The 18,694-nt window shown below is 39.7% G+C and overlaps 1 protein-coding gene across 3 annotated transcripts in view; it reads left to right on the top strand.

The window, feature by feature from the left end:
- Positions 1 to 18,694, top strand: part of LRP6 (LDL receptor related protein 6) — a 128,357-nt gene that overhangs the window by 31,169 nt on the left and 78,494 nt on the right. The gene's annotated exons all lie outside the window — the stretch shown is intronic.

Here is an 18,694-nt window from a genome sequence, read left to right as displayed (position 1 = left end):
AGTTTTATTTCAGGGCTTAAGTGTCTTATTTATTCAAGACCTTTTTTCATGAGTAGATTTGTTATCCTGTTTAGGAATGGAGCTTGAAGTTCTTCTCAAAACCAGAAATTCTCTTATGGTCTAAGCAGGTGAATTTAGAGACAGTAGTGGGCATGGGCAGCATTCTGGTTTGGGGCATGGCGTTGCCCTTCAGTAAGGGTAACTGCACTCTAATAGTGGAGGAGTTGTATGGGTTCTTTCAGAAATCAATTTTAGTTTAGTCTTGGTCTCTTTCACAGGTTTGACTGAATTTTAAGTTTGTGCCTAGCACTGTACCAACTGTTGAAGTAGGAAGGTATGAAAACGGAGTGGAAAGATGGGAGGTTCTAGCTTAAATAAAAAGCACCAGTAGTGAGGACAGCGTGGCTTGATAAAGCGTCTTCCACAAAAGCATGTGAACATCAGGCTGTGTTCTCTTTTCTACAACTCCTTTGCAACCAAAATGTTTTACTACTGTTCCTTTTATCAGAAACAGAGTTGGTTTCACTTATCATAAAAGGAAGCAAACTTTTTTTGTTTTGCCAATCACCTTTTTAAGAGTTCCTCTGCTTTTTCAGCCTTTAAATCTGCACTGTAGTGTTGTGTTTGTGTCACTCTTGACATTTCAGAGTGCATTGGATGAATTTGTTTAGAGATGCAGTTCTTTTATTTGCCTTTGTGTCTCTTCAGAAGCACAAGTGGGCAAAATGTGTCAGAAGTAGGCTGAATGATCCCACAGACAAACTCTTGTCACTGCCAGAAGAAAAATGAAACCAAATTGGCATTTTCATGGTAACGCTGTGTATATTCAGTTTTAAAATTGTCTTCCCCAGTCTGTGACAATTTCCAAGATGATTGTGGGTGGGGTAAATGTACTGTACTGGGATATTTGTTCACAGAGACTTAGGTAGGTGCTCTTTGTTTTAGTTAGCTTCTTTTTTGCGTAGAAACACTTAAGTAGAATACTGTGTGATTTATGGAATGATTGTGTGGCTAGTGTGTACAACAACACATAGAACTGGTAGTTCTGCTTGGATGCATCTGTTGTCTTGTGCACTTGCTTGGTCAGTTGGTGGGTAGAGGTTGTGTGTGTACCCGTGGCACCAACAGCTCAACTGACTCTTTCTAGCTGTGTAGAACTGACTAAACAGCTTTACATATGAGATGGCCAGGTATGGTCTGCATAGGTTATAGGGAGCTTGTTCCAAGTACTGATGTCCACAGACTCAGGTTGAAGCCAGGGTGGTTTGAAGATGGTGACTTTAAGTAGTGCAGAGTGTCTTCCCTTTTAGCTGGGTCTTGTGTGTTCTGATTCTTGGACATGGCAAAAACCATTGCCGCCAAGCGGCTGGTGTTTCGGTCTTGTCACCTCCTAGTGCTAAGAGAGCTCCCCAGGCACTGGAGTCAACTGGCAGGTTGTGTAGGGTCTGTGGTGGTATGGCAGTGCTGCAAGTCATATGGCTGGGTTGTGTTACATAGCTGTGGATGTTTTCCGAACTAGACCATAACGAGAGCTGTGTGGTGAGAAGATATTTACTCTGCAGAAGGCTACTGAGGTTGTCGAACATAAAGGTGGTCGTTGTGGAATATGTGTGGCCTTGTTTATAAGGGAAATATTTCTCCTCTGTGTTTAAGCGTATAGATGCTAGTTCAAAAATCACAGCACTGCACAAAGCCTAAAATAGGCAGTTGCTTAGGAGAGTGTTTAATTGATGGTTTGTCATCTGTAAGGGCATGAGCTGTGAGTTTTCAGTATAGTAAAGGCCTAAAGGTAGCCTGGGTAATGATGGTAGTATGGAGTCAGGAAGCCTAGCAACTGGGTATTTTAGTTGAGGGTCAGATGCTATTTAAATTAAAGTTAAAAGCTGTCAAACCACTCGCATAGATAAATAGGTGATCTCTCAAAGGGAAGGTTTCTGTGTGGAACTTCTGGTATAATGAAACCTCAAATCTTGTGCTTACGGGTGAATCAGACCATGATATAACAGGCATGCAGACAGCGTGGTTGTTCTTAAAATGTCAACAGATATTTTACAACAGTAAAGTCAGTGTGTAGAAAACACTAGCAGTATGGTTGGATTTCATCATCTGAGGTTGCAGAACTTACTTCTTAGGTAAGGAGTGTACAGATTTAGCTGACGGTTATATGCCATGAAATGGCAATAGTTACAAGCATGCAAATTTACAGAAGCATCACATATTTATGGTGTAATGTGTCTAAAAGGACAAAGAGTTTTGGTAGTGGTGGGGTCTGCTGTATCACTGTAGTTGGATGGAATGATTGATTTGTGTATCACTGAGCAAACTTAAGGGATGAGTGACTAAGGATTTTGTTTCTGATTCTTATTTGTGTGGTATGTTGTGGTTTTGTGTTTTGTGTTTTTGTTTTGATGAGAAATCCTGGGCAAATCACTATTCCTGCCATAACTCTCTTTTCCAAGACATTTGATGTTGTTTAGCTGGTTTGTGAGCACAGCATGGTTCTCTGCTTTTCCTTTTCCCTCCTCCCACTACTGCAGATGCCTGCTGGAAGAGGTACTGAAATTCTGTCTGCCTGAATGGCACAGGCCTGGGCCAATGCTGTGCCAGGCTTTTGTGATTGTGTTTTAAAACATATGAAGCAGCAGCTGTGCTGTTGCATGTTCATTATAACAGCACTGCGTGTCAAACAATTTAGATGAATTAGAAGAGGAAAAGCAAAATGTTTATACTTATTCTAGGTTTTGAAACACACTTTTGTGAACACTTTAGGAGATGTTGAGACAGGCTCAGGAGGGTTTGTGGTAAAAGCACTCCTTCCCATTGCTGCATCCCCAAATGCAAAAACCATGGTGCTAATGTGCCACTGAACTGTTTATAAAGAAACAGAGGTACTGACCTACCTTTTTAATTTGAGGAGACAAATTATATAAACTACGTTAAATGGTGAAGTAAAATCTAGTACTTCTATCAAAGGATTTTCAGTTAGTTGAAGTTGGTATGGAATTATCTGACAGTTTATTTTTGTAGAAAATGCAGATTCATCAAAATGGAAATGTTTTGTGGAAACATTTTTTTGACAACTTTTCATCAGGCTGTCATCCTCATTCGCATGGGTGGGGCCTTAAGCTTCCAGCTCTGTTGAAGTCATCCCAGAGTAGCTAGCTGTACACTGATAAACTGGTTGAGGATTTTCAACTGCAATCGTGTTGTGATCTCACTGCTCTTAGGCATTTCTATCCAGGTAGATCTTTCAGTTTCAAATGCTACTGTCAAATGTTAATTCCACTTCAGTGATAAATTGCAAACTTTGGTTTTGTTTCAGTGATTATGGTAAAACTTAGATGAGAGTGAAACAGTTCCTGCTAAAAGAAACAGTAATGCCCTTTCCACATCCTCAGTTCTCATTCCTTTGTCAGCTTTTCATCTTGGCACTATGGTTTGTGCTACACTGGGTATTGCCTATATGGAAAGTTGGTGACCCAGACAAGCATTACTCCAGAATTTTATTACCTGTCTTGCAGACCCTCAAAGGCAAGAGGGTGATAAGAATATAGAGGAGGGGAAAAATTAATTAAAAATAATCCCCCCACCCCCCTCCAGGAGACAGGAACAGAGCAGCTGAGAAGAGATGGGGTCTCTTTGCTTTGTCAGAAGTTATAGCTTCCTGTGCTGGTTGACTTGTATAGCCTTGGCTGTAGATCCTGATTATCATATAGGAATGTTAATTATCCGTTAACTGTTTTCAGAGGCAATCTTTTTGTTAAAGTTACTAAGCTGAATTGGTTTTCTAAGTTTTGCTCACTGGTGTTTGTTCTCTAAGGTTATTGCAAATTTAAAGATGCCTCTCACGTTCTGTGTCACCCCTATTAAGGGTCTGACTTTCATGGTATTGAAGTCCCAGCTATGAAATGCAGAAGCATTTTTCTTTATTACTTGTCAAAAGCAATGTTATTAAGTTGCAACCAGCAGCCTTCTAATTCACCCCATTTCGCTCATCTTTTGTCTGAATGCAAAGCAGCTTTGTGAAAGTCCTGAAGTATCTGAGCAGGTGCAAAACGGTAATAATATACAGTTCCTTAGCAGACCTTTGTTATCGTTCGGTAGATATTCTTGCTCCATTACCTTCCAGCACAGGATGAATTCTTGCTTCTACAGGTGGGGATTGGGAGGCTAGAAAGGAAGTATCAGCATTATACTGCCAAAGTAAATAGTTCGTGGGCCTCATCTACCACTCCAGTCTCATCAAGACAGCTGTTAACCAAACGTTTTCACCTTCTTAATGGTGTGGGGATTGGATGCCATTTTGGTGGGGTGGCTTAGTTGGTGACAGGTTGTGCTGCAAAACTAATACCTGTTTCCTCTGCTAAATTTGGCTTAAATACACATAGTTCAAAACCAGTCCTGGCACAGATTAATGCTTCCAGTGGAAGTTTTAAACCAAATTATTGGTAAGCCATTATTATAATGTTTCTCTGTACAATAAGGTTTACCAACAGCTCTGTTAGCTGTCTAGCTTTTCCATATTTCATGCGTGGATGTTTGCTGTCTCTTGCTACCTCTGCTGATGTGATTAAAAGTCAAAATGTGTTACAAGCGTGGGAGAGTTGGTGATGGGTGTCAATTTCTACTCCTGACCTTGTGTCACATGTATAAGGACTAAGGAAAAGGTTTGCTGCAGAATTTCACTGTGCTCTTAATTAGCTCCTCTGAGCTTACAGGTTTGTGTAGCTGAGAAGAGCAATGTCCACAGCTCTTTACACTTGAGTGTTTGAGATTGGGTTATGTTAGGCTAGCAATGAGCACACACACGAAATGGATCTAGGAGCTGACGATAGCCAAAAAATAGGGATAAGCACCATTTGTAGCTAATATATAAGATGCATGTATGAATACTGTAGGTATCTGAGCCTGTCAGAAAGTGCCAATTTGATCTTTGTGATTTGCTCACTTGCGGTCCAGCTGGGCCTCAGCTTCACCTTCCAGTAGGAGCTCGGTGGCATCATGCAGATCTGCAACAGGGCACCCACATGGGACAGACCAGCTGTGGATGCTGTAGCTGCTGGACATGCTTCAGCCAGTGCCTCTGTTTTCATTAGACTGCAGGGAATCTAGCCATGACATGCCTTTCTCTGGAAGACCAAGTTTTCTTAATTCCAGTGTTCACAGAGGAACTTGCGTTGTTATGGGTTGGGGTTTTTTTTGAGGTTATGTCCATTAGTCAACACTAGAGCAGTTGTGTTTTGTCCTAGAAGTATGGCTAATGGAGAGAGCCCAGGCAGATGCCCATACATCGCAGAGGATGCACATCAGAGCAAGCAGCACATACATCTCTGGTACGGGGTTTTTTTGTAACAGATAGTCAATGTGTGTACAGTTTATTTAAATGATTTAGAGAAAGCTTGCTTGTTCTTTGTGCTGGAAAAAGCCCCTGGTCTTTGCTTTGACAGTAGTTCCGTATCTCTTTAGAAACTACTTACAGAGGAGGAGATGATGTCCCTGCTTAAATAACAGAAGTTGGTGCTTTCACTTAGTCCCAGATAAAAGTGCCTTATTGACATCAGTCTGGATTAGTGACTCTGCCTCTGAAAAGAACAAAAAAAACACATAGTAACCTCTCTTGTTAGAATTTAAGTGGAAGCGGAGTTCTTGCCGAGCTGAGCAAGCCTTATTTGTTTCACTGTTATCTTGGACCCTCAAAAAAGAGTTTGTGCCTTTTTGTTTGAAAGTTAGGCAGGAAATTATATTTGAGGGGAGACAGTCCTGCGCTGTACTTAGTTACCTGGCTGCTTAAGTTGAGCTAGCCAGCTCAAGTCTCTACAGTCACTGGAGGAAGGTGGCTTTTTCCTTGGGCTGAGTCAGAGCAGTACTGTAACCTCTGCAAGAAGCTGCTCCTTACCTCCACCTCTCACTTGAGGAGCCTAGCTAGCAAGCTCACCCTTTGGCACGGGGTTCTAAAACTGGACCTTGTGATTAATGCTGCTTCCCCTCAGAGGACTCCCTGATTATTTAGAAATAATTATTTGTTTCAGTGCTAAACTTTGTGAGCACAATTGCTTCTATGGACTGTAAAAAGGAAGGAGGAAAAAAATGTACGTTCTTGATTTGGAAAATGACTATAGTTTAACAACAAAGTTTAAAGCCAAAGATGCCTCCTAAAATAAAGCGAACACCATGAATGTGAGTTTATCGGATAATGTCTTAGTGTAGTGTAAAAGGCTGAGCAAAAGGGTCATCTCACTCTCCTATTTCAGTTCAGGAAACTAGTGCTTCATAGAAATTCCCACACTGGAAGCTCCCTGGTGGACATCAACTTTGATTCAGTAAGATGAGACTTGACTTGCATATGTTTCAGACTCTCATGGTCATTAAAACACTGTTCCTGATAGAACTGTGATGAAGGCAAGTGTATTTCATCCCCATTAAAAGAATAGAAGCCTTGTATCCCTGCCCCTCCCCTTTTAGTAGTAGTCCTCATGGTTGTTATAGCGTTCATTTCCAAAGCAAATTCAGAAAATCTTCTATTAGGTGTTGCAGCCCAACATAAAGGAGAACTGAAGACTTCTGAGTAGAGAGGATTTTTGTACTGAAAATCTTAAGGCGATAATAAAGCCATCAATATGTACATCCCTGTAATTTTATGTATTACTTGGAACTTCAGCTGCTTTGTTTCCCTGAGCACAGAGCATGGTACTGCATATGGCTCAAGTTCCTATCCTAGAAAAAGATTCCTTCACAGAATGAATTCTTGCTGGCCTGGAAAAGCTCTTTCTCAAGTAGTTATGTCAACTCATTCAGTTAATCCTGAAGTCATTAGACAATTAGACTTGAGGTGGAAAAAAATATCTCAAGGCCTCTGCCTTCTTTCTTCAAATTTGAGTCTGACTTAGGGATCGGCATTATTACTGATGCAGGAAGGGAGTTGGTTAGAAGAAGCTTTCGGCAGCCAAGGTTAGCCCTACTGCCGTCAGTAAGTCATTTCCTTTCCCCATGCTGTGAAAAAGCTGCAGTGTCTATTTTCATGGATTTTTAATTAGTCAAGTTAAAGTAAATAGGCATTTGTTTCCGTTCTCAAGTAACACAGTATATCCTTCTGGTCTACCTATTCCTTTTGTGGAATTGCCCTGGTTCTGTCAAGTTGTCAGTGTCAGGTACCACTGGATCACAGTCTTCCCTGGTCTGTCTGTGTTCTCTGTCTCCTCACTATTATCAGCGTGTAAAACCAACCTGTTCTGGAAATTTCAGTACAGTCCAAAAAACACAGGAGCAAGATTGTGGGGAGTGAAGACTCCCTTGAATAAATTCACTGTTTATATGTCCTGCACACTTGTGGGAAAGTCTTACTGTTGCCACTGCTTCTGTTTATTATTGGAATAACTCTGTCCTCTTATTTGAATGTCTTTATATAGTTCTTTTCCAAACGTATTTCTGTCCTCACTGATAATCCCAAACAATTTTTATTTTTTTTTGGTCATTTACAGAACTGGAGATCCATTGTATTACAATTAAATCCAGTTCAGAGAGGAGTAGTTACACAGTAATTGTCAATAAAGCAGATAAAAGCCTTTGGTAAAATTGGATAACAAGCATGAAGGGATTATTGTTCGTGATTTATAACAAAAGGAAGTATTGTTGTCTGGAGCAGACCACAGAATGGACAGACTAAATTTGACCTGATATGAAAGGAATAAATTAAATTTAGAGAGAAATAATAGAATTTTTTGGAAGTGTGCGCAGTGACATAGTTTTCAGAAATTGTTGCACTTGAGATTTGAGGGCATCCCTGATGTACGTGAACCCAGCTCATGGGGAAAAGAATATCCATATGTACGCATACATAATTTGGGATTTACTTTCTTGTATTTTGTTACGAGTGCTGGTTGGTGCAAAAGTTTGGGGGGTCAGGTTGTATAAGCATGTTACTCCATTTCTGTGGAAAATGTAAACTTAAAGGAAAATGTAGAACCTAGGTGAGTTAATCGTACTTTGCCTTGGGACAGAAATCGTATGCAGTGAAACCTGTAAATTATGCATGGCTTGGACACAAGCCTCTAGCTGCAGGCATGCTTAGTGCTGCCTCTATTAATGAAGCTTTCTTTCAGCCCCAATCTTTTTCACCCTTAAGATTGTGATTTTTATCCTTCGAAGAGTTTTGGAGTAGAAGTGCTTTGTCCTCTTCAAAAAAAACCATACTAATGCTGTCCTGCATCAGAGCGTAGTAAGAGTGATACACAGTTGCTTGGCGGACTTGGATTGATGGCAGATGGGTGCAGCGTTCGGTCAACTTGAGAAACTCTTCGCTGAAGTTACAGTAATAGTGGAGAAGAATAGTGTTATACCAAGAACTAAAACCTCTGCTTTTGGCTGTAACGGATATAGTGAGAACAGTGGGAGAGCACTAATAATTAAAATGTAGTTTGAGTGGCAAGCAATTTGGCAGACAATTTGTATCCTCTCAGTGTTCCCACTAGAGCAATTCCTGTAGTGGAAAAAGGACTGAAACCCACTGTTTTGTATGTCAGTGGTCAGAAAGAGTAGTGTGGCAGCTGAAAACACTGATACCTCTTATATATTCCATTCCCACCCCTGGAAATTTAAGGTGTACGTTTGAGAACAGTTGATCTTGCCTAGTGTGAAGACTACAGGCCTGTGACCCGAGTTTGCATATTAGTCAGTAAGCTATTGTAACAAGTCTGGTAACAAACTGTTATTGAAGAAACATAAAGGTAAGGGAATATCGCAACATTAAGATTAGCAGACAGAAAACCAACAACAGCTTCAGGATGTGATAGAAGTGGAGTTCCTGGCTGTATACCACCATAGGCATCAGTTGTTCTTTTGTGAATTGCAGGTTTTAAGCATTCTAGGGCTGAACTTCTCAGTTTTCCCTCTGGGTGTTCTCACATTTTAAATTATTCTTCCAAATGTTATTCCTGAGTTAGCTGGACATGTTAGAGTCCTATTAAATGAAGCAGTTGAGTTTGATCCTAGAGCAAAATCAAAACTAAAAAAAATCAATCTGCAACAATGATAAGTATCTGTACAAGCAGAAATGCCTTTTCATGTGTTCTGCTGGCTTAAATCCTGCTGAATGTGGGAGAGTGACTGTTCCCCTTCACCTTTGATAATGACCAGTAGTGGTGGTGCTTCCAACAGGCTGTTCTGAAGGGTAAATTATGGTGTGTGTATGTATTATGCTTACAAAATGAATTAATCATCATGCTGAGTACCCACAAAATTACTAAAAACACAGATATACCAGGCAATTTTTTTTTTTTTTTTTACAAGCTGTAACTTGGGGAAGGGGTGGGTTTATTTCTTCTCCTTCCCCTCCCCAAATCTTAAAAGTATGAGATAGGTAAGGAGTGCAGTAAAAGAGGCACTTCTAAAACTTCCCTCCTCCTCTCTGGCAACCTATTTAAATGGGGTCCAGTGCCTGAGCTCCTTCAGTGCTCCTTGCTTTCAATACCCAGACTTCTCCCACTGGTTCAGAGCAGTAAGAAATTTCCCCGCCTGTGTATGTTGGCTTTTGCTATGCTTAAGTTTAACATTCCCAGCTCTATTTTATCTGTCTTTTTTTTTTCTGCAGTTTTTTAACAGATGAGCTGCAGTGAGTGAAAGCACAGCAACAACTATTATATCAGATTAAACCATATGGTTAAAGTTGCCATTTTCTGTACCTACATGGAAAATTGGGGAGTGGTTTTTAGCTGGATGAGAGACTGCCAGCTTTCTAATATAATGCAGTTGTATACTAGAAGGATGTCTCATACCTAATGGTGACTCTTTAAAGTACTGGACTGTAAATTAACAATATATTTAGTTATAGAAAAGGTGTCTGTTTGTTTTTTGAGCTTTTCTTATGCTTGTTTTACATGTATCAGCATATAAATGGTTATATAGGTACATAGGTTATCTATCTCCACATAAGTTAGTGTTTTGTTTATCTGACAGCTGGTTTTGCAAGTAAAATGCAAAGAATGTTTTCATTGTCTTGTTAAAATACTCCAAAATAGTTGTATGAGTATTTTCTATAAAACCACTCAAATTATTGCCTTCTGCAGGAAAAGCTTTGAGTTGGACGGATCTTGTTATGTTTGTACAGTTTCTCCCTGCATAATACCCTCTAGTGTTGCATTCTTCTGAATTGTGCCATGTAATGTTGGGTTTGGCAGGTTGTCATTGAATCAGAGGTAAACCCCAGGTGAAATGTCTGATTTAGAAAACAGAAGCTAATAGGTTTGACCTAGGTGGGCTCCTTTAGTGCCAGCACTATACTTGGGATTTCTGTGCATCTTTACATTTCTCTCCTGGTGTCTTGTCACCAACACCTCTTTGGAGGGTTTCTTGAGTGGAAGAGAGCAAGTGGGCCCTGCCTGCACTGCCTTCATCCCCTTGGAGCACAAGAAGATTCTCCATGCTTCACAAAACCTGGGCCAGATGATGTCTTCTGGACGGAGGGGTGCTAATCTTTCCTGCCTGGACTGGCAGCAGTTAGCATGCTTGAGGTGCTTGGGGGCTCTCTGCGTGTGATCTATGTAAGGGAAGAAAAAAGTGTCGTCTTCAGAGAGGACCTGGTGTGTTTATTAGGGCAGAGGCAGGTAGCCAGCCAGTAGGTGTAAGGAGAGAGGAGTTGTTGGTCCCTTCTGTATCAGTGACTCAGCTCTCCACCTTCTGCACTCGGTGCAGGAGAGACATGAAAAAGTGGCAGCCCTGAGGTGTAGGGCCTGTGGCAAAAGCAGCACTCACACAGATCAGTTTTATCGGTATAGCATTTACTGGGCAGGAAAGCAACAAACATTATTTAAGTATGGAAAATATTACTGGAATCTTCTCTTCTGCTTTTGTGAACATCACAGTTTCACACTAAGAAAACTGGGGATTTTTTTGCTAATTTTCAAAATCTTATTTTTTAAATAAGATGTGCAGTTTCTAGAGGCTGCTTCTGTATGCAGTAGTTTCTCCTAAATAAATGTAGCTTCCCCTTTCCAAAAACATTTATCAGTATATCCTAGTATCATTTCTTTAGTACCTGTTTCCCACTCCCTTGTGCCAGTTGTTGTAAAACTTGTAGTTTTATCTAATTGTTTTCAAAATGTGATCCTTTTCAGTACAGCATCTGGAAAAATAATAAAAAAAAAGGAGCACTTTTCTGCTTGTTTGTAAACAGCCTGTATTTTAAAAATATTTTTAAATGCCATTTACTATAGTTATTTTAAATTCTGAGCTGATGGAAAAAATCAGCACTTTTTCCTGCCCCCAAGCCATTCAGGGTTAACTGAAAGTTTTAAATTGACACTTTTGAGTGACTGGAAGCTTACTTGGGTTTTATCCCCTTAGTGTAACAGTTTGGTGGGCGTTTTCTTTGTGCCTTGTCAGAAAGTGTCTTGTGAGAGACGCCTGTGCTTGGTGTAGGATTTGCGATACCCCCCCCCTCCCCCATCTCTCTGATGGAAGTGATTTGTATGCAGTGTGCATGGTTAATGTTGTCTGTTACCAGAAGAGCAGGTGAATGACCTGCAAAAGAAGCTTGTAGGGAGAGATGCTAGTGGCTTGGATTTAAAGCTTTTTTAATTGATTTTTTTAACTTCAGAATTCCAGGTGCATATGTACTAGAACTGGAGTTGCTGTAGAATGCATAGCCACTTTTTGAATTGAATATGAGTACTTGATATCGAGCTGTTTAAACTAGGAATGGAAAAGTAAAGCAGTTTTACTTCCTTTGTTGCAAGTTCTAACCTAGAAGAAGGTTGGGTAAAGTCTTAAGACGTATCAGTTATGAGACAATAATGTTTTCAATATAAAAATGAAGGGATGTTTGTTTCATCTGAACGTGAAGCCTTTGACTGGTATTCAGATTGCGTTTAGTGGGCCTTTCTAAATGCTCTGTGAAAACATTCCTACTTCTCAGTGAAAGCCAAGCCCACCTAGGCTTGTATCTCCAGAATTAAGGCTCTAACCAAATCTCCAGCATAATGTAACCTGTCTTGTTATGCATTAATTGCACTGTGTCCCTTTATTTCTACTCTTTTTAACCTCCATGGAGCAATCTCTCCTCTTTCTCTTTTTCTTTTTTTTTTTTCTTTTTGTTTTGGTCTATTTTGTAGTGAACATCGTGTAGCTTTTGATGGGTTAAAAATAAGGCTTTATTTTTTGTAATTTTGTAGTATGAAAGGACTAATTGGTACATGCTGCTTTCTTACAGGAGAGTAAGCGATTTAGTGAGTCTAGTGGATGATCAAAGTAGAGGAGAAAAAAAAGCCAGTCAAGGTAAATAAAGCCATTTCAGAAAAGCTGAAATGAATGAATTGCTTGCCTGTGTGTTCCTTACTGAGGGCATCAGGTTGGTTTCCATATCAACAAAATGATAAACAAATCACAAGGATAGGAATTGCACTGAAAATGTATGTAACTCCTAAATAACATTATGAATTCATTTAATGGAAAAAAAAAAAGAAACCTAAGGAATGATAGTTACGTATAAGTAAGCCTGATTTACATACCAAACAATAGGATGGAAACTATGAAAAATTAATTACCATAGTGCTGGAAATATGATATGAAGGGTAAGAGCCAGCTTGGTTTGGTAGAACATTAAAGTTCAGTGGGGTTTCTTGAAGAAGTCAGGAATCAGAAACATAAAAATGATCCAGTTGATAGTAGTGCACTGAGAGAGGGACTGAATAACAAGGGGGTATTTTATTGATGAAAGACTACTTGGAATGACAGAAAAAAAAATCTCACTAAGGAAAAATGTCAGAAGGATCTCATGATGCTGAACATGCTGTTCCCTAATTTCAGTTGATGAAAGTCAGGGCACCTCCCTGATAGTTTTGGGGTGGTTTTGGTGGGTTTTGTTTGGTTTTTTGTTGTTTGGGGTTTTTTCCATGGGTTGGTTTGGTTTGATGTTTGTGGGTTTTTTAGCTGATTTCTGCTGATCTTCTCCTCTCTTGTTCTGGCTGTGCCATCCTGCCTTCTCATGTTTCAGCACCGGTACCCACTTGACGGTATGGTGAGCTGCTTCAGGGGATTGATTGGGCCCCAACATAATCCAGTAAAACAGAGAATAAAGTTAAGTGAGTTGGTCTTGGATGAAAACTGTTACTGTTACAAGCTCTGTCTGCATTAAGGATTGCTAGGATAGTTATATCAGCACATTGTTTAATGTGAGTAGTTGATGTATCCATGTAGCACCTGGTGTGCAGTGCATAACTCAAAATCTTGCACAGCAATGTACAGTGGGATGGCTATGTTTTTGCTTGTAAGTAACAGCCCAGAATGCCAAATGGCAAATTTCTCCCTCTTGCCCTCATTCACTGGGTGGTGTGATTGGGATGTACGACCGTGCTTTCTTGCCATGGAGGAGTGTGTGCATTCCTAGGTCTTTAATTTTAGATACAAGCGTAGGGAAAAAATCTTTCTCCACTTGCTGTATTCAGGATGTATAGAGACACAAGAGTAAGAACTCTCCCAGTTTTTTATTGAAAGATAAGCAAGTTTGGTTATGACTGGACTGAAAAGATCCTTGTGTGTCAAAGCAGGGAGTGAAAAAATCGTGGTAGCAGCTGACTTGTCTAGTTTCAAACTCATAACTCTTTGAAATTACTGAATTCTAAATTCTCATTTACAAACTAAATATTTACAGTGCAGATGTTTGTATTTTTAGTGCAAGTCCCTGTAAAAAATCCCTATAAAGAAACCAATTGTTTTTCATTGAACAAAGAAATTTAATTATTTTTCTGGGAAAGATGGTGAATAGTGATCCCACAGTTCCCTCACTGCTCTCCACCACTTGTATTTTTTAATGTTGCAAAATATTCTTTTGTACTTGCTCTCAGCATTTTGTTCAGTTCACAGGTGTGTAGATCTGCACCTTTTAATAGGATCTCAAAGCGCTGTTTGAAAGGGGCAGTTCTGTGTACATGGCTCCTCAGGGGCAATGCTGAACAGCTGCAGCTGGAGGCACTGCCAGGGCAGACCTGTGTGGGACTCCCCAGCCCCAAGAGCTACCAGTGGCAGCACACAGTCCTGGCTGAGTTCCCTGGCCCCATGGGCTTTTTTTGTTTGTTTGCATGTATGTTTTTTTTAAAAATCTGGCAAAACTGCCAGCTGGTTTGCTTTCCTCTGCTGTTTTCTTGTTACAGTTGAAGAACCAAGGTAGTTTAGAAGGTGAGAATTTTCCTTTTGTTAATTTGTCCATCTCCTGTCATATTAACTTAATGTTTTAGATGTCCATTGGCTGACCTGCTGCTGAAAGGCTGACTGAACTTTGCAGGGTCTGGTGTATACATCTGCAGTGATTCCTGGATAAAGGGCTGGCTGAGGCCTTCCACGGCATATCTGCATCTTGCTTCTATCTTACAGTCAGCTAGGGTCTAGGGATGGTGCTAAATCGGTAACAGAGAGAGGAAATTGTTTCTTTCTGTATTTTTTGGCTTAAACTGGGAAAACTGTTGTTTCAAATACTATTTTTAGGTGCTGCCAAGTTCTGAGAAGCGTTGTTTGCTGCTTGTTCTAGGAGAAACCAGAAAATGGCTTCTGTAACTGTAGCTGTGGAAGGCATGTCGTTAGACCTTTTGTGTCTGGAGATAGGAAAGGTTAATTTACAAGTTCAAGGAGCAAAAGACCTTTCCACCTGCTCAAACAATTGAAATTCTGTCTTTGTGAGCATTTAGTAAAAATAGCTGCTTCTTGTTTTTTAATGAAGCTCTTTCTCTTTTTTCCTTGGGATCTGTGGCCGAAAGGACAACCATATGCATGTGACTCTGCAGTGCATCAGCATATGTTTGACAGTTAAGTCAAATCTTACTTCCCACAGACTCTCAGAAATGTCTGGGTGAAAATGAAAAACAATCTCTCATCTGAGTTTTTCTTGTCAGATTGCCCAGCATATTCTTTAAACTAGAATACCTGAAAACAAACAGCATGATGCCTGAGAGCTACTTTTGCATACAGAGTTGTTTGTTTCTTTTTATGAAATGAGAATATCATGTGAGTTTCAATTTCCATGTTGATTTCTCATGAACGACTTTCAGTGGTTTTGCTAAGATATTCTTTTAAAGCTTGTGAAAACCTTGTCCAAAATCTTATTCTGGTTTAATACTGTGGTGTTGATACTGAGCTAGAAACAAAGCATCAGCTTCTGATCACTTCATCACAGGTTTTCTTCTTTTCAAAACTGTGTTAGCATTTATCCCTTATTTTAGAAATTAATTCCAAGAAAAGGGAATTTTGGTGATAATTTTCTTTCTTCTGCTAGGTAAAGTCTGCATAGGAGACTAAAGTCAGCTCTAAAGTGGAAAACCTCATATTGCTGTACTGGTTATAGGTCGTCTTTGTTTTATTAGTATACTGCCTGATGTCCTAGGATAAATGCAGTCATTTGCATAAAAGTACTATCACAAGGACAGCTTATTCCACTTGAGAGAACCAATATGTATACTGGGAAAAATATTTTATAAAATGTGTTCCAGTAGACCTTTTTCTAGTGTATGGTGTATGTACATGGATGTGGCATTTTGCACTTTGTGTAAAGCAATGCTTAAGACAGGTGGTTCTGAGGCAGGTGTGCTTAGGTGAAATGAGAAACTGCAGCTTTGTTGGGAACCTGTGGGCTCCTAAAACAATAAGTTTAAGGCAAGGAGTTGCAGTGTCTTAGACGTCACACCCATTCCCCATGTAGCTGCTGTCAGTCCATGCAGGAGTGATGTTGTGGAGGCAGCTGAGAAACTGCATGAGGAAGTTAATTTGCACAGAAAATGGTCTTGAGTGCACTGAATGTTAACATAAAAAATCATTGTAGAGCAGCTCTGAAAATGACATTCAACTAATGTCTTCGTTTATTCACAGAGACAAGCTATTGTAAAAATATGGTTCTCAGCTAGCTAAGAACATCTTTTCTCTCATGTTTATCTTGATTGTATCCCAAAGGGATATTCTTCCTCTCCTTTATGAAGAATTATATCCATATTTAATTAGCTATATGTATTTTTTGCGGCACTGAAAATATTTCCTCAATTTTGTAATTGGTGGAGAAACTTTGTAATGAAACCTTCCTGTGGTACTTTTAGTCCCCTTATTTGAAAATCTATTTTTGGTGTCATTCGATACTTCTGGATTGCAGTTTCCATCCCTCTGTGAACCTGCCTGAAGAAGTTTCTGTTAAGGATACCTGAAGGGTCATTTGATTTGAATGTCTTTTCTTAAACTTCTGAAGGGCCGTGAACATTTCTTCTTCTCAGGTCAAGAGCTATTTTCGATAGACAAACATGTATTTATTGTGCATAATTTGCCTGAACTACTGTAGCACCTATCATTTAACTTTGTATTTCTTTGTTAGATGAGTGCCAGTCCTGCTGGTGCTGGAGCCTGACCAGGCTGCGTTTCACAAGGACCACTGCAGAGCTGATGAGCTCCACAGGGTTTGCTGCACTTCTGAAACCTTTTCACGCTCTGAAGTTTGGCGGCTGTTTGCATCCCTGTAGAGCTTAGAGGTTCTTAAGTGCTGAAACGAGCATAATTGCAAAGTTGGAGCATTCACTGTGAAGGGCCTCACCAAATAATTGGCTCTCCCTATTAAGCAGCTGCTCTTCCCACTGAATAACATTCAGGAAGGTAAACGTTTGCCTGCCCTGTAAGGTGTCCCAATTAACTGCCTTAAAATCGGCTAAGTGTTGCGTGGGGTATCTCTGTTCAATGAGTGAAACAGTTGCATGCATCTCGATGGGGGCTGGTGTTTTAATGGCACTCCTAGCAGGATCCTAGTTTCGTGTGGGATACTAGGGCTGAAAGGATCTGCATCAGTGTTGGAGAGCAATGCAGATCAGAAAGTTGCAAAGCTGATGGGTGCTGGTGATGAATTTCTCTGTGTGCATACTGTCAGAGATCACTGCTAAATTACAGCATTTATTCTTGGCATTTGTACTCTGCAAGCTTTTTTCCATGCATGTGGGATATTCTGCTGTCAGCATGCCTAGACTTTATGAGCTTTTTAGAAAAGAAACTCTGTTGTTTATTATATTGTTCATCACACAGAATGGAACCAAGAAAGTTTCCTCATTTTTTTTGCCTAAGAAAAAAAAACCCCAAAAACCTAATTTGGGGCACATCAAAACTATGAAGTTACAGGTATATACTACCTAGTGATTTCTGATGCCTTTTAAGAGGAAGTTTTATTGCCTGGATTTACCTTATGTACCTGAGATACAAAAGTTAAAAAATGCTGAATCTAAATATGCATAGAAAAAAGTTTGTAGGGGAAAAAACATCAAAGCTCTTCCTCTTAATTGTTCATAATTTCTATAGATGGTATAACCTTGTAAGATAAACCACCATCTGGGCCACAGTCAAACAAAATACTAGCTAAGTACTGGAGTCTAAGAACCTTCCTCTTCTATATATGTCAAATACTTGATATGTCTTAATTCCTTAAGGGAGGTGGGGCTGTATCATTTCCTGATACGAGTCCCTAATATTAAAATTTCAAGTGTAAATAAATAGAAATACACTTTATTGTCTTTTTGTTAAATGTTTATAACAGCTCACAACAGTTTCCAGTCTGCTAGTGAAGTCTGACAAGCATGGCATTTAACAGTGTGGAGAAAATACAAGCGAAAAATAATGAAGCAGTTCAAAATATGAAGGTTATTTGATTAAAACCAAAGTTTTTAAAAAAACAGTGGTTATTTTTTTAAATATGAAAAAGAATACTAGATGAACAGGATCAGTTTTAACCAGCTCTGGTATTGTTAGGTTGAAGAGAGATTTGCCTCTGTATGTGTTGACTTGGTACTAAATTAAAGGTCTTTCTGCTAAGTCTGATACTCTTGTTAGGTATGAAAGCATAACATGTTTGTTCAAAAGTCCCTAGGCATAGGGTACATCTATTTGATTTTGCATATTTTACGTTTGATTGTGTTGCTGCACTACAGGTTCTCCATATGAGTTTCAAACTCCTTGTAAAAAAGATGATTTTGGATGAAGTAGCTGATATGTGAAGTACAGCAGGCAGGGTCTGGGCTGGAGGTGGTGGCTGCAGATCCCCGGGGGGGACGGGACGGGATGCAGTGGATGGTGACCATCAGCAAGGAGACAGTAACAAGCAGCTGGACAGGTCCAGAGCTCTAGTACCAGCCTGTTCTAGTTGTAACTGCCTAGAATAACAGTACTATCAGCCAAGTTAAGAAGCATGAGAAAGCATTTCTGTTTCTGGACCCAAATGGGCTTGTTCAAGGCAGTTACAGCATGTCTGTATATTGCCCTCTGGATTTTATGGATTTGGGATTGCCCAGCATGGAGCCCACCTTATGGTAAACATGCTACGTATATGTGGGGGTTTTCCTTAAAATTAAAAGGGTGCTAGAGATTCTAATTTAATTTTTTTATTTTCTCTTTTTCTGGGCTAGAATTAAAATCTTGATTCCTGGATTTAAATTTTAGAGCAACGTATACCTAGATGAGAAGACAGGTAAATGGAACACCAGTATTCTGGTGGTGTCTGAATACCATAATTCAGCATTAGACATTATCTTTCACTTAATGATTTTGCTCTATCCTGTGGGCTTTGGTGGTGGCTTTTTTTAAAAAATTGAAATAATTAAATGTGTTTGAAGAGGATGGGGAGGAGGGAGAATGATCCTTACCTTGTCTGTATGGCTGGCTTACCATTGTTCAGTAGGTCTGTATGTTTTAACATCAT

Source organism: Falco biarmicus, chromosome 5, assembly GCF_023638135.1.
Source record: "Falco biarmicus isolate bFalBia1 chromosome 5, bFalBia1.pri, whole genome shotgun sequence".
Lineage (NCBI taxonomy): Eukaryota > Metazoa > Chordata > Aves > Falconiformes > Falconidae > Falco > Falco biarmicus.
Note: the sequence above shows the minus strand (reverse complement) of the source record. Positions and strands in the feature narration are given on the sequence as shown.